The 15,001-nt window shown below is 36.8% G+C and overlaps 1 protein-coding gene across 4 annotated transcripts in view; it reads right to left on the minus strand.

The window, feature by feature from the left end:
- Positions 1-15,001, minus strand: part of KCNQ5 (potassium voltage-gated channel subfamily Q member 5) — a 289,092-nt gene that overhangs the window by 151,735 nt on the left and 122,356 nt on the right. The gene's annotated exons all lie outside the window — the stretch shown is intronic.

The following is a 15,001-nucleotide window of genomic DNA, read 5'->3' on the forward strand; positions in this document are numbered from 1 at the left end:
AATGAAGCTGTACCTCCCTGGCACCTTTGCACCACAAGGCATCTTGAAGGGGTTTAGAGACTAACTTCATATTCTCTGAAACATTACCGCCAAATCTCAAAAAATGAGGTATTGACAGAACAGACAATTTAAAATTTTGTTTTAATTGACATACGGCTACATATCATTGAACTAATGAGAGAACTATTGTGGGAAAAAGGTTACATATGACATTACTACTAGGCTTATCCAGACAAACTCGGACTGGGTACATGTTTGTAATTATCTCAGTTGAATGCACGAGTACTATACAAATAACAAAACTTTATAAACTTTATGTCTTTCTAAAATAAGAAAGATGTTTTTTTCACAAATTTAATATTTTCATACTACTACAGTTTAAAGTATATTGGAAATGCCAGCCACAGACTGCTCAATAAATTTAAACTTATATGATTGCTTCACTTAATAATTGCTTAATATAATATCACTATAGTACTATTATAATACTGTATTAACATTTCATTAGCATTACTATATTTAGTATTTACTTAATGCAAAAAACATTACATCCCCTTGATGGTCTTGAATGGTAAAGTTACCCTTTTAATAATTGCAAGTGACATTGTCTGTACACTGTCTGCATTTTAGATAAAACACCATGATGAAATTTATGAAAGAGAGATTATAGTAAGAGTTTTTCTATCTCTCTTCTAGAAATTAATGACAAGTTGATAAATGTGATTTTTTTTTTTTTTAAGAAAAATATCATTAGTTATGAGAAACCTGCAACTGGAAAGCATTAGTTTACAATCAAGTGGATTTTTTTGGTGTAAAAAGTGACTCCAGAATAAAAATGGGAGAGAGTCAAATTGGGACAAAGGTCAGTTAAACATTCTCACTGGAATTTAAACACACAAGTAATGTTTGTTTGCATAATTTTTCAGTGATGTTCCAATTGCATATTCACTTACAGCCAAAGCACAGATGTGACTGTTTAATGAGAATACAGCCCTGCTCTAAATCAATGCCTAAACTGTTCTCTTGTAAGAAATGCATACAACTATTAGAAAGATAACTAATATCTATGACGAGATGCCTAGAACTAAACTCAATATTCCAATTATTCTCAAGTGTCTTCTTGTTTTATTTTTCTTCATTTGATCTTCTGAAATAAATTGGCTGAAATACTTTTGCCTGTTCTGTCTCTTCACAAAAGCTCTACGCTACAAAGCAGTTGAAGACAAGAACTGCAAAGCAGCTTTTGCTGCAGCCATAATCAAGTCATCTTGTTTACTACACTAATGAAATTCCTAACAATAATTGTAATAAATAATAATTCTGATAAACTTCTTTGCAGAGAATCATCTGTACCCAGAGCATTTCATTAATGTACGTTATAAAATGTCACTTTTTAAGCTGTCATTCAATAAAATATTGCACTTTCCTTAATGCAACACTGCTAAAAATACCTACTTTTTGTTCTAGGCAGAGATTTAAAAGGCAAAAGAAAATTCATTTCCAAGTCAGCATAATATATAAGAAACTAATGAAGGACAGCTTGTCAAAGGCTGTCTATCTAGTTTTTGATGAAAATAAGATTCAGCATAAAAATATAAAGGACTTTATCAATTGTTATGAACCATTAATATAAATGGGTATTTGCTTAAAATTTTAAAATCAGTTCTTTATTGCACAGGCAGGTGGCATTAAAGGAAGGTAAGAATACAACAACATATTTCTTTTTACTCTTCTCCTTTCCTTTCCTTTCCTTTCCTTTCCTTTCCTTTCCTTTCCTTTCCTTTCCTTTCCTTTCCTTTCCTTTCCTTTCCTTTCCTTTCCTTTCCTTTCCTTTCCTTTCCTTTCCTTTCCTTTCCTTTCCTTTCCTTTCCTTTCCTTTCCTTTTTTTTCAATGTGGTAATCCAGTTATTTTACTCTCTGAACTCTGTTAGAAAATTTATTATACGGGCCTCCTAAAATATGTAATGGGTGAGGAAACATAAAAAAATAAAACATTTTCTAAGTGAGATAGCATATGCATTCCTAATTTAGCAATTCTTCTTAGGGTATAATTTGATGGGTTTACTGCAGCTGGAAAATTATATAAAGTGAACTTGTAATTGGAATCCAATGAAAATACCAAATTCCTGGCTACCATTCCACATTCCCGTTAGCAACTATCAAGCTGAAGCAGGCTCTGACTGATATGTTAGTGTGGAACTTACATTTGCAAAAAAAAAAAAAAAGGAGAATTTTGGTTTTGAGCCGAGTAACCTAAATGCTTCTCTTAGTTGGGATGGGCAATCTACTAAAGAGATCAGTATGGAGTCTTCTGTCTTCTCACCCACTCCCTAGCACTAACTTCATATTCTCTGAAACAGTACAAAATGAAAAACAATAGCTAACACAAAGCTGATAGTCATATTATTGGCCTTGCCTTGATTAAATTTCTGAAGCTCTCATTCTTGCTGACAAGACGATGAACAAATACAAGAAGTTTAGGTAATATTTTAATGATTTAATAGTATTTACTAAAAGGTGGTGAGGCACAACATGATTGCACTGAGAACTGTTATGAGCCCTGTTGCACCCTGTGGGTCTACAAGTGCCCAAGCACATTCCTATTCCTTACCAACACAGTTAGTGGAAGGGGCAAGCCATGAAGTGAGAGAGATGCTTCCTAGGAACATCTCAGCATCTTTGCTTAGATACTAATGGCTTTTACCTTCTATACCTGATGTTAGCAGACATAAAAGCTTATAGAAAGAAGTCTTCTTATTGCTTTCAATGTGTTGATCAGTTCTCAATGAGGAGAGCATAAGCCTCAGAAGACATTCTGCTCTTTCTTTCAGATCTTTCATCCTCTGCCTCAATCTGTGAGTATCATTTGATCCTATTAATGCACTCAGAACTTCACTTCTCACAGCAGTGGCTTCCTTCTGCTAACTGCCAGAGTATCTAAGCAAGGTAAAACACTTTTAGTATGAGTCCAGCCTACAGTAAGCAGCCCATCCTACTGTGCTGTACTTGCTGGTGAGTGCTGAGCCAGCGCTTATGAAACTAACATTGCACTGAGATGTACAGCCCTGTATAGCATCTTTTCCTTGTTCTGTGCAGTAGTTATAAAACACTTAAAATAACAGAATGCAGTGAAATCTAGGAAATGTTCATCATATAACAGATAATGCCATGGTGTTGAGAGAGGATGCCACCTGATTGCTTTGCAGAGGAAATATCCTTTTCTTATAAGAACTAAAAGTTAATAGTATTAGAAGTTATTTCAAATATGACCTAGAGAGTCCTATTTTCTTCATTTTGTGAGGTGTGATGGCAGATGGTTAAAAAGGGAAGGATAAAAGTATGAAATCATGACTCAGAAAGTCTCCACTTGGATAAAAGTTATCCAAATCCTATATGTTTATGGCATAAGTTTATAGCGTCTTCTGAATTATACATCAAAGAAGATACTGATATTTCTATTTTAATGATCTGGAGATGTGAGATTCAGCAGGACTAAATCCATCTGAAAGAAATGTTGAAGTTCCACACCTAATAAATCATCTTTGTAATGATAAGAGACATAGTAGAGCAAAATATTCATAACAATAGGACTGACACACACACAAAAATCTATTTACGTCACTGTGATATCAACTAAACAAGCTCAGTTTTTATTAAGATAGATATAGTAAATATAGTTATATTTAGAATTCTAGGAAAATAATTCCAACTAATCATCTTATTATTGTACACTAATAGAGACTTTTTTTTTTTTTTTTTTCTGCTTTCTTTGTCCCCTGTACAATATCCACCACGTTCTGAAATTCATTCCAATTCATTCCTGTCATAAATCCATATTCCACCGAATGGTTTGTCCTTCCATCTAGGAGCATTTCTCAAAATCTTCCTGGATATGTAGAGAATATCTTGTTTGCAGCAGAAAACAAGAAATGAAAGTGAAATGTAATGCAAATGTCTATGAAAACAGCAGCTTTGCTAAACCTGTTTACAGACAAGGCTGCTTGTTCCCTTTAGACCTCTTCAGAAGGAAAGAACACGTGCTGCTATGCAGTGCTCAACCTGCTAAATGATACTCAAGCAATTCGTTAACAATAAATGAGCAAGGAATATATTTGCACTGCTTATTATGACTGATAATAGACAGAGATGTGGGGCTCTAAGGAGAGCCAGGTACTCCCATTCACTATGCAATTCTAATGGCACTAGCCAAGTAAAAAGCACCAACTTTTCTTAATTACTGTTGATAGGCATGTGATTAGTACACAAATTCTCTTGCTCTGCTGAAAGACCTGTTTTCCTTAAAAGTGGAAACCTTTCTCTCTGAACACATATACACATGCACACAAACACACACACACACACACACAGAGTTCAGGTTTGAAAGTCGAGCACTCCCTCTTAGGAAATACAGGAGTTAAGACTCCTTGGGCAACCTTCATTTGAACCCCTTGTGTATATCCATCACACAACTGGCATTAGTTGTGTAGACCCATAATCACATACTCTGTAATTTCTGGCAGGATCCCCAGTTTTAAAACCCACAGCAGAGACAATGGTCACGTAATAAACTAACAAACAGCTATTGAGTATTTTGTTTTGTTCACACTGTGTGGCCTATGTGTCCCTTATGGGAAAACACATTCTAGCTGATCAGTGTAACCTACTACCTCTTTTCTGGGCTGTTTATCATGGTGAATATTAATAAATATTAATAAAACTGTTTTATAGTATGCTGATGAGGTTGGAGGTACGTTCATTTCCATTTTAAAGATATAATTGAGGCATAGGTAGTAAGATAGGAAATTTGTATTAACTGAGCCTTCTCATGCTGTCCCATCAATTACTGTACGTTTACAATCAGCTGGCAGAAAATGAGCCCAGAGCTTCATCAAAGCTCCACAGTAAGGGAAGCACATCTGGCTCTTATGTTGGTGCTAGCCCAGGGACTAGTCCAGGCTGGCACTAAGTGCATCTGGCACACTTGCATCTTCACTAGTAAAATGCTCTCATCTCCAGCACAATCCAGATGTATGCTGGAAATGGTCTCCAGACCATTTTAATGGAAAACCTTACATCCTGCTGAGAAGGATGCTGGCTGGACCACACCAGCTCAGGCCACGGAAGGTTATGAGTTTGTTAGCACAGTCATTTCTGCTCAGGAATGCTCCCAGGCACACTATTAGTATTTAATTGCCAGAATCACCTTCTATTTTTTTTCCTCCTCCTAAAAGCATTGCAGGAGGTAGCTTGCTACACAGAAACCAGATCATTTTGCTCAACAATTTTACCTGTGTTTTTCTTAACCAAATCTATCACAATGAAGCACTATGGAACCTCAATATCCATTGTACAGCATTTCAAGGTAATAACAGTAGAAACCAGCTCTATTTGTATAGCTTGTCACTCCATCACATTTTATGTTCTGGATAAGAACAATTACTAATGTAAAAATGTAAAATGGATTACTACACTGAGCAGATGATGAGCCTGAGGCACAAAATACACATTTATTTAACTCTATCTTCCTTAGGGGAAAAAAAAAAAAAAAGGAAAAGGCGAGCATACAGTGTTTTCCACTTGTGTAACAGCTAAATTTATCACATCGTCAAACTGATGGGCAAAAGGGAAGAAATCCTTTAATGCAACATCCAGATAAAATATTAGAATAGAAGTTATTCTTCTGGCAAAGAGCATTTTTTATACACAAGTAAATGTGTGGCCAAAGGGTATGAAAACTGCACAAATAATTTTTAACCAAGAATTACTTAAAAAAAAACATTGACCTCCTCCCCACCCTGGTTCCTATGTATCTGTACTCTTTAAAGAAAAGAAAAGCACACATTATTATTAAGAAAGATATCTCAAATTGTGTTTGATATTTTCTTTTGATTTTACTAACTGTGTTAGAATCATGGAAAGTAAAAATCATCATAAATGTCAACATTGTTCAGATTATCCCTGTTAATTGCCTAGTTGATATCAATTACCTGAAAGCACCCAAGAGAATTTTTTTGAAGTAATAATCTAAATATAATTAATAGTAAAAAGTCAATAATGCAGAAATTTAATATCTATTTTCTGGAAATTAAATTTACACTGGTTTTAGTGTGCTCATTCAAACATTAATTATATGCATAAGAAAGGTAATGTTTGGTAGTTTTGCTTAATATTTTAAAGCCCTCACATTTCAGCTAAAAGTAACCTTTTCTGAATAAAAGAAAAAAAAAAAAAGTTTTATTTTAATGTCAGCATCCAACTATTCAACAATTTAAATATCATAAAAATAGAATAAATCTAACCTAATGGGAGAAAAATAAAAAAAAAAGAATCACTTCCCTTGTATCAAATTACTCAGGTACAGAAACCCCATTGCTTACATGAGCTTTTTAACTTTATAAATTCAGCATAATATGTTGTTATTAGGTGAAAAACACTGTTCTGCTTTGTGCAGATGTACAAAGGTCTATATGAATTGCGATGCATTGGAAAAAACAGGTAATTGTTTTGTGTCATTATAGGAACAACAGAAGCAGCACCATCATGAGCAGCTGCTGAATTAGGTGTATCGGTCCTTTTTGTTCCATTAATTATCAGGGAACCAAAACTTCAAAGAGCATTCATGCTTATATAGGTGCTTTTAAAGCTGGTTTTATTACCACACTAAGGAATTTGCTGTACCAAAATTTAAATGCACAGTTTGTCTAAGAAAAAAAAAAAGTAATCAAAGAAGCTATCCCTGTTGACTTAGCAGTACTTGCACAAGCTGTATTGTGATGTCATTACTTCATAAATATGCTGATATATAATATGTGAATGTTTAAAAATGACTGATAGAAGTTACAAGCATGTTGGAGACAGGTGGAGATACTGTTTTCCTTAATGGCTTTAAGCAAACATCAATTAAAGGCTTTATAAAGAGTTATAAATTATTTTCATAAGCAACCTGCTGTACCAAACTATTTATCTGTAACAAATACAATCAAACTATACATATATAAAATACTGAGTTCATGTAAATGGTTTATAAGTTCAACATAATATAAGACTGTAAATTGGTTATAAATGGTGCATGAATAAATTTAGACTTAAAATTACAAGAAGACATTTAAATATCTGAGTTCTGAAATGGTCCTACAGGGCAAGAAACCCAAACTGTTTTCATATGAGTCTCATAAGCTTATGAAAAGGACTATCTAAAATAAACCGGAGAAATTCTGGAGACAAAAAACAAAAACAAAAAGGCAAATCTGAGTCTCTGTATCCAACCTATATCATTGAATCAGAAGGAGACTGAACCATAACATCTTGCAGTATAATGCTTATGGTATGAATCTCATACTCAGAGCCAAGCATGGCTCCCTATGGGATTTAGGAAAACATTTAGCTGCCTTGGAAATAAATAGGGAGTACAAGGACTCCCTATAAATAGGGAGTGAGAAGAAGAAGGGCAATGTATATTTGGAAGATGGAGATCATCCAGTTAAGACATGCACTTATTCTCCTGTTTTCTCCAGTTCTCAGACATGCAGTTGGTTTGTTCAGTTCACTTGATCATGGCCAAGTTAAGATGAAAAATTTGGATCGAGAACAAATTATTTTCCACAGGTCAACATTATTCAAGGATATTATTTATCAAATACTTTGTTACTGTACAGAAGAGAATTTGGTGATTCTCTCAGTCTCTGTAGTGCATTACAACTCTAGTTTCTGTTCTCTCTCTCTCTCTCCTTTTTTTTTTTTTTTTTTTTTTTTTTTTTTTTTTTTTTTTTACTACAGCCACTTATCTTCTAGGATGCAAAGAAATGCCCTGTGGCTCCTGGGATGCAGCACAAAGAGTGAATGCAGTGGATGCAGTGGTTGTGCTGGGGACCACCCTGAACTCAGTACTGATTTCACAGTTGCCTTGATTATGAGATGCACTGGCATTTATGTCCCTTCTGGCTCTGTGTTCCCACAAACTTGACATTTTTGGACAGAATATAGAATCCTTTCATGCAACCTTCTCTATCACAGGAATACATGTCTGAGTACCACAGATAAAGCCTAAAGCAAAAATGCTTCAAGCCAAGGATGTCTTGGAGTCCATTTAGTTAAGCAATGACACCATGATAGTAACATATTACCACTGGAGCTCCCTTCAGTTTTACCATCATATGAGTCTGACATAAATTATTTTGGCACCATTTTAATCAGTAGGAAGAAACAGGTTTAATCTTGCACTGGAAAAAAGCTTTAAATTAGGGCTTGGATTATAACCAACATGAGGTTCTTATTAGACAATTTTCTTAGTCTGTACAGACTAAGTAGATGTATCCACTGCTAAACAGTGTCCAACCACAAATGCCATAAACTCAAATCTGTTTTGAGTAACAAAGTTAATCATAAGCCAATGAACCTTTGCCCCTGATTAAGACATTCAGAAGATTTGTCTTTTATCTCTATAGAAACTATGGAAACATTTTTCTTCTATTGATCTGACTTTATATACTAAACAAAAGCGTCTGTGTAGTTGTTAGTGTCACATATCTCTCAGTTTACAAAAACATTCACTGCTGAGACCTCTACCTCTACCTCAGCTTTTCAGATAAAGGTAAAGAGGGTGATTCATGGGGATGCTGTGTCTGCTGTTTGATGTTCCACTTGCTAACCCTCCACTTCCCCAGAAAGTTAATTGCTATGCCCATTTTCCATTTCCACACTATCAGAGCATGAAGTGGTGACTGGAAATTGTCACCTTGACATCAGCCATCATCTTAGCAACCTGAATTTCATTTCTAGCTCTGCACAATGAGGTCAAATTTGGGGAAAAAATAGGCATACAGGTAGACCTAACTCCTACCTCCTGAAACAGTGGCAAATATCACAGCTGTGATACTGACTGTTCCTACAACTCAGTAGCAAATTAACTTGCTAATGAGGAGCAGAAAGACAACAACACTGTTTGTTTATGCCATATAGCAGCACCTGAAAGAAGTAATGGAGTACTGCAGCAAAATCCATACTGCCTATTGGCAATGGTCCCTGGCTTCTACTTCCCTGCCCAACAGGGCCCATGAACTATATGGGAGATGGCTCATTTTCACAGCCCTGAGCTGTGACAGGGATCATACCAGCATCCAGAACAGTTTGGCACTGTTTAATATGTTAGGATACCTGTAACCTCCTTACTTCCCAAGTGCAATACTCCCAGTTCTCCTGCTCTCCCATGTGTTTGCTACGTGTCCGTGACTGCTAATAGGATGTCTTAATCAAGACCTGTTCACTACCACTGGGTATGCCGAAATTAAGATCCTGTGTCTCTCTCATAAAGACCAAAACAAATGACTTTTGGTATAGGATTAGGAGGTTTATTTTTTCAGGCTCTTATGCAGTTGATTACTCAAAGGACTCTACAAGTAACATCTGCTTGCATATCCAGGCATTTACACTGTTTTAAAAGTCAAAGCTTCAAAGCAACTAAAAATACTAATGCTTTGGTCTAGAAATGATTGCCTGTATGGATTGAATATCATCTGCATTTTTTTTTTAGTGAGTATCCGTAAAGAATCTATTATTTGATAGATATTCGATATGCCAGCTGGCTGTCTTCCTCTCGCCTTCCTTCTTTGCCTTTTCCCCTTTCCTTTTAAATTTCTCTTGGCCCATTTCTGCATCTGTCAGTGACTTCATACTTTTAAAAATTGGGCTCTGTGTGACTTAGGACTTAAAATCCTATTTTAAGAAGTGACATTAGCACCCATGTTCCCATGCATTTTGGTGAGACTGAGAGTCCAATTTTCAGGAGACTTTAGGTTTGTACTGATTCAAAGAGGTATCTAGCAGGGATTATGAGAGCACCAGAGCACTTGAAGTTAGTGTGAATTAGGCACCTAGAGTACTTTGTCAATTTTAGACTACAATAAGGATATTATCTAAATCTGTTGCAGCCTATAGGCTCCTAAGTGCTTACATTGCTTTGAAAATGGAACTAAGGCTGCAATGATGCTTGGATAATTTTGGAAATGCTGCCCTTTATCCTCTCACACATTGTACTTTTCTCTAACACAGATTCATAGTAGAAGAAAAAATGATCTTCATTTCAAATGTCTTTACTGTTATTTTCTCCCTTTGTCTCAAAAACAACAACAACAACAAAATCTATTGAAAACTTAAGGCATCTACTTTGAAATCAACAGCAGACAAAGCCCACTGAACATAACCTGAGTTATGTGGATTTCTAGAGGATGTGTTGAAAAGTTCTCTATGGAAAAGATTCTAGTGTCTAATCTTTGCTGTGAGGGCAGTGAGGCACTGGCACAAGTTGCCCAGAGAAGCTGTGGATGCCCCGTCCTTGGAAGTGTTGAAGGACAATCTCGATGGCACTTTGAACTACCTGGTCTGGTGGGAGGTGTCCCTGCCCATGGCAGCAGGATTGGAATTTGTTGGTCTGTAAGGTCCCTTCCAACCAAAACCATTCTATGATTCTTTGACTTGCCTTCATCACCTGTGAGAAGAATCTAAAGTAGGCTTATCTAAAGTAGGAAAAGTGATGTGAGTCAAAGATGGTAGTTAAAAAAAAATGTACATAAGAAATTATGTCAAAACATAGAATGGTTTGGGTTGGAAGGGACCCTTAAGGATCATCTGGTTCCACACCCCCTAGAAGCACAGAAGTCATGTAGAGTGCTGCAGGACAAAGAATGCATGGTGCAAAAAATACCAGAAGAGATGTCTGGGATGACTTACCACCTTGAACATCAGGTGAAAGGAGGAAGGAAAGAAGCAAAAGACTGTAAAACAAAGCTGACAAAGTTGAACTTTGGCTTCAGCTATCTGTTGGGTTCTGAATATGTTTGAAGTGGATTACTGCACTGTGGCCACCTTGTTTCACAGCACCAGGGGAAATAAGAACTTTAGCATTGAGAGCACTCAGATCCCCGTCATGCCACCCCTCTGATCGTTTCCAACACAACACTCCCACCATCCTTCTTGTACATTTTGTCATCACTGCTTCCCATCAGTTCCCCACTGGAGATGGCATTACATAGCCCTCTTGCCACTGCCCTTCCTGCACACTCTGCAACTGCTGCCTTACACACAATGCTGGAAACCACATTTACATTTACTTTGCACTGGCAGAGGTACAGACAGACAACAGCTGAGAATAAAGGACATTGCCAGTCTGAGAGTGACATTTTATTTAACTGACAAGAAAATGCACGGGGTGGCTGTGAGCTTTATCAGCAAAGAGATTTGAGATGCCAGCTATGACTAAGTTCAAAATCCTCTCTTATCCCAACACTACTCTCGACTGGCAGCAGCTCAGACTTGAAAAATGGCATAGGGGTGGCACAGCTGTTCCTGAATATTAAAAGCTATTGAAGCAAAACCATTGCTTTTGCCCTGTTCATAAAGGTACAAAATATGCAATATGTATATAGACATGTACCTGTTCTCCATTATTTTTAATTATTAATATACATACAACAGATTCACCTCTTTCATTTTATAAATAAAGAACTTTTAATATTCTCTAGATTAACAAAAAGCATATATACAGCTCATAAAAGCAAGTGACTTTTGTAACACCACAGACAGAAGTAACACGTACCTAAGCTGCCCTATCACATTAACACATCATTATTCATAAGCTCTCTGTGAAATCTTTTAAAATGGAAGTGGATAAATACTTTGGGCCCAGATGGCCAGATACATAGAAAGTGCTGGGTTGTCAGGTCCAAAAGACTCTCACAAAATAGAATACAAACCTCCATCAATTGATATTTATGATTTCTTCTACTATTTCATGGTATTCCTGGGGAGTTTAAGAAAATCTTGCTTCACACATTGATGCATTTCCTACAGTTTCTGGGCACCTTTTGGAAAGTAGTGAGCACCAATGCTGTGTAAGCAGAGGGCACAAAGGAGTTCAGGCTGTGTTAGGAACCAGGGCTGGGTGCTCCAGACACACAGAGTAAAGCAATAAAAGTAACAGAGATGTTGTGTACATTTTCAGCATACAGTACTATTGCAGTTTGCTCCTGTTCTCTTTAAAGCGAGAATAACAGGGATGTATTAACACAGCACTCAGCTGGTCTTTCCAAACTCTCAGCTGGAAATATATAACATATGCCCATGTATGCAAAGCTCAGCCCATTCTAGGGGCACTGCCTCTGGAAACAATGCAGTATATATGGATTAAGCATGCCATATCATGTTAATTCAGTATAGTTCAGGTTTTTAGATATTTTTTACATAGGGTTTCTCCAGATTCATTAGCTAGTAACCTTTGAAAAACTTAGATGTGTTCACCTTCACTAGCTCTAACCAATTAACAATGACCAGTGCCTTAACACGATAATCGTCTGTTTTCTCTGCCTCATAGTATTCCCTGAGATAATGTTAACTGAGAGTTAATGTTCTCCACAGAGGCTCACACAATGCTATGTTTTGGACTTGTGATGAAAATAATGTTGATAACATACTTATGTTTAGTTGTTGCAGAGCAGCGCTCGCACACAGCCAAGGCCTTTCCTCTCCTCATGCTGCCCTGCCAGTGAGTAGCTGGGGGTGCACCAGGAGCTGCAAGGGGACACAGCCAGGGCAGCTGGCCCAGGCTGGCCAAAGGGATGGCCAAAGGAGGAAGGAGGGGATGTTCAGAGTGATGGCATTTGTCTTTCCAAGAAACCATCACCCGTGATGAGCCCTGCTGTCCTGGCAGTGTCTGAATTCCTGCCTGCTGATGGGAGGTACCAAATGAATTCCTTGTTTTGCTTTGCTTGTGTGCATGGCTTCCCTTTACCTAGTAAACTGTCTGTATCTCAGCCTAAGAGCTCTCACGCTTTTACCTCTCTGATTCTGTCCCCCATCCCACCTGGGGAGAGCGAGGGATTGGCTGTGTGGTGCTGAGCTGCCCGCTGGGTTAAATCACAACGCTATGGCGCTGAAAAGGCTAATCATATCAGGAGGTCCAGATGAGAAGAAAACCTGAATTACACTTAAATAATCTTCTAGGGCCTTACTATGTAGATTAATAGATTAATTAAATCATTTGATTAATTCCTTATCATTTCAGAAGATAAAAATGTCAGTGAAGTAAAAAAATTCTTCATTCATTTGACAGCCAATTGCAATCTGGAAGCAAACAACTCAGTGACATGATATCCTTTCGTATTTATATATTCATTTGCTAGAACAGAGATGATAAATTCACCTTAATTCTGTTACTGACACTGCTTATAACTATAATTATACCACTTATGATTACAAGTACATCTAATTATTACATCTAGTAATTTTTTTTTTTTTTTTAATATATATTAAAGTATCTACAGGTATATAATAGAACCATTTTCCACATGCCATGTTGAAGAACATATGTGTACATGCTTATGCATGCTCATCATGTGAATATTCTGGGAAATCAAAAATCTTGTGTATTTTTCAACTTGTAGGTTTTAGCATGCGGGATTTAGTGGGATATAAGATCTAATAATTCATTCATAGCATACCATATATGAACAAACTGTTGCCAATAAATTCTGCATAATACATCAAGGTCTATTGGATAGCAAAACAAAGAAAGGTCTGTACCTTAGTTAAGCTTCTAAATTAATTTATAATAATCTGTATGTTAGACACTGTTTTTACAGACACTGAGTAGGAGCATTACTGTACTTCTGGTTGATTTACATCAGACAAATCAATAATGCTCTCTGTGTTCAGAGGTTAAATGCAGCTACACACCAGACATCTAAAGTAATGTAAGAACATGGTAATGACCATTCGGAGCCATACCAATGGTACAAGCACAGTATCTTGTCAGTGCCCAGCGGAAGAGTTCTAGGCAATTATATAAGAATAGCAAAACACACAATGGCATTTCCTTGGAAAACCGTCCTGGGCTCAGCCAGACACAGAGTCTTTGCAGCTGACAGCCTATGTTTTTTCTTCCATGAATTAGTCCAGTTACTTATTCAATCTATCTAAACTGTATCCACAACACTGAGCAACAGAGCTCCCCCGCTCAGCTCCACTGCAGTAAAGAGCTGCTGCCTCTGCTCAGGTTGCTTTGATAGTTCCTGCTTTTATTTCATGTCCCTTACTTCCTTTAGTTACAGGGACCAAATTTCTTAACCATCTTTTCTGTGCTCCCACCTTCACACCTTTCCCAGATTAAAGAATCCTAGTCCACCTTAATACTCCTCATATAGAAATTGCCCACAGGACTTTTATCATGTTACATGACCACCTTTGAGTCTTCTCCAGTTTTAGAATACCTTTTTGGAGAGGCAGGCAACCAGAACTGTACACAGCATTCATGATACCAAACATTTGTCCAGTTGTGTAATGTTTTCTGGTTTGTTCTCTTTTTCTTTTTAATAATTTCAAACATTGCATTTGCTTTTTTTTTTTTTTTTTTTTTTTTTTTTTTTTTTTTTCTGATTGATTCTGAACTTTGAGCTCACCTTTTCACAGAACAGACTATTGTAACTCCATTATCTCATTCCTATGTGGTATTCATTAGCTAATAGCCCATCACTCAATGTCTGAAGGAAGGATTACTTCTTTTTCCCATGTGCATCACTTCACATCTGAATTTCATCTATCATTCTAACATCTGGTCACTCAGTATCATATGATCCTTCTACAGTTCTTCACAATAATCCTTACTCTAAATAACATGCCATTTATCATTTCTTTCATCATCACTTTACAAATCACTTATAAATATTCTGATCACCACAGACATATGTGGGACTACCCTGGTGAACTACCTATACTGCAAAAACTGGAAACACATTCCTGTCCTTTTCCCTCTACATTTTAACCAGTACTTTTCTTCTGTGGGGAACTGCCCTTTTATCCCAGGGTAACTTTGTTTAAGAGTCTCTGGTGAAGGATCTTGCCAAAAGCCTTTTGACATCCAAGGAGACCACATCAACCAGTTTTCCTTCATTTGCTTGTGGAAACCCTCAGAGTGTGCCAGGGGGTTGCAGCTCTCAATTCCCCTTTTCAAAGC

Source organism: Netta rufina (assembly GCF_964035555.1).
Source record: "Netta rufina genome assembly, chromosome: 3".
Lineage (NCBI taxonomy): Eukaryota > Metazoa > Chordata > Aves > Anseriformes > Anatidae > Netta > Netta rufina.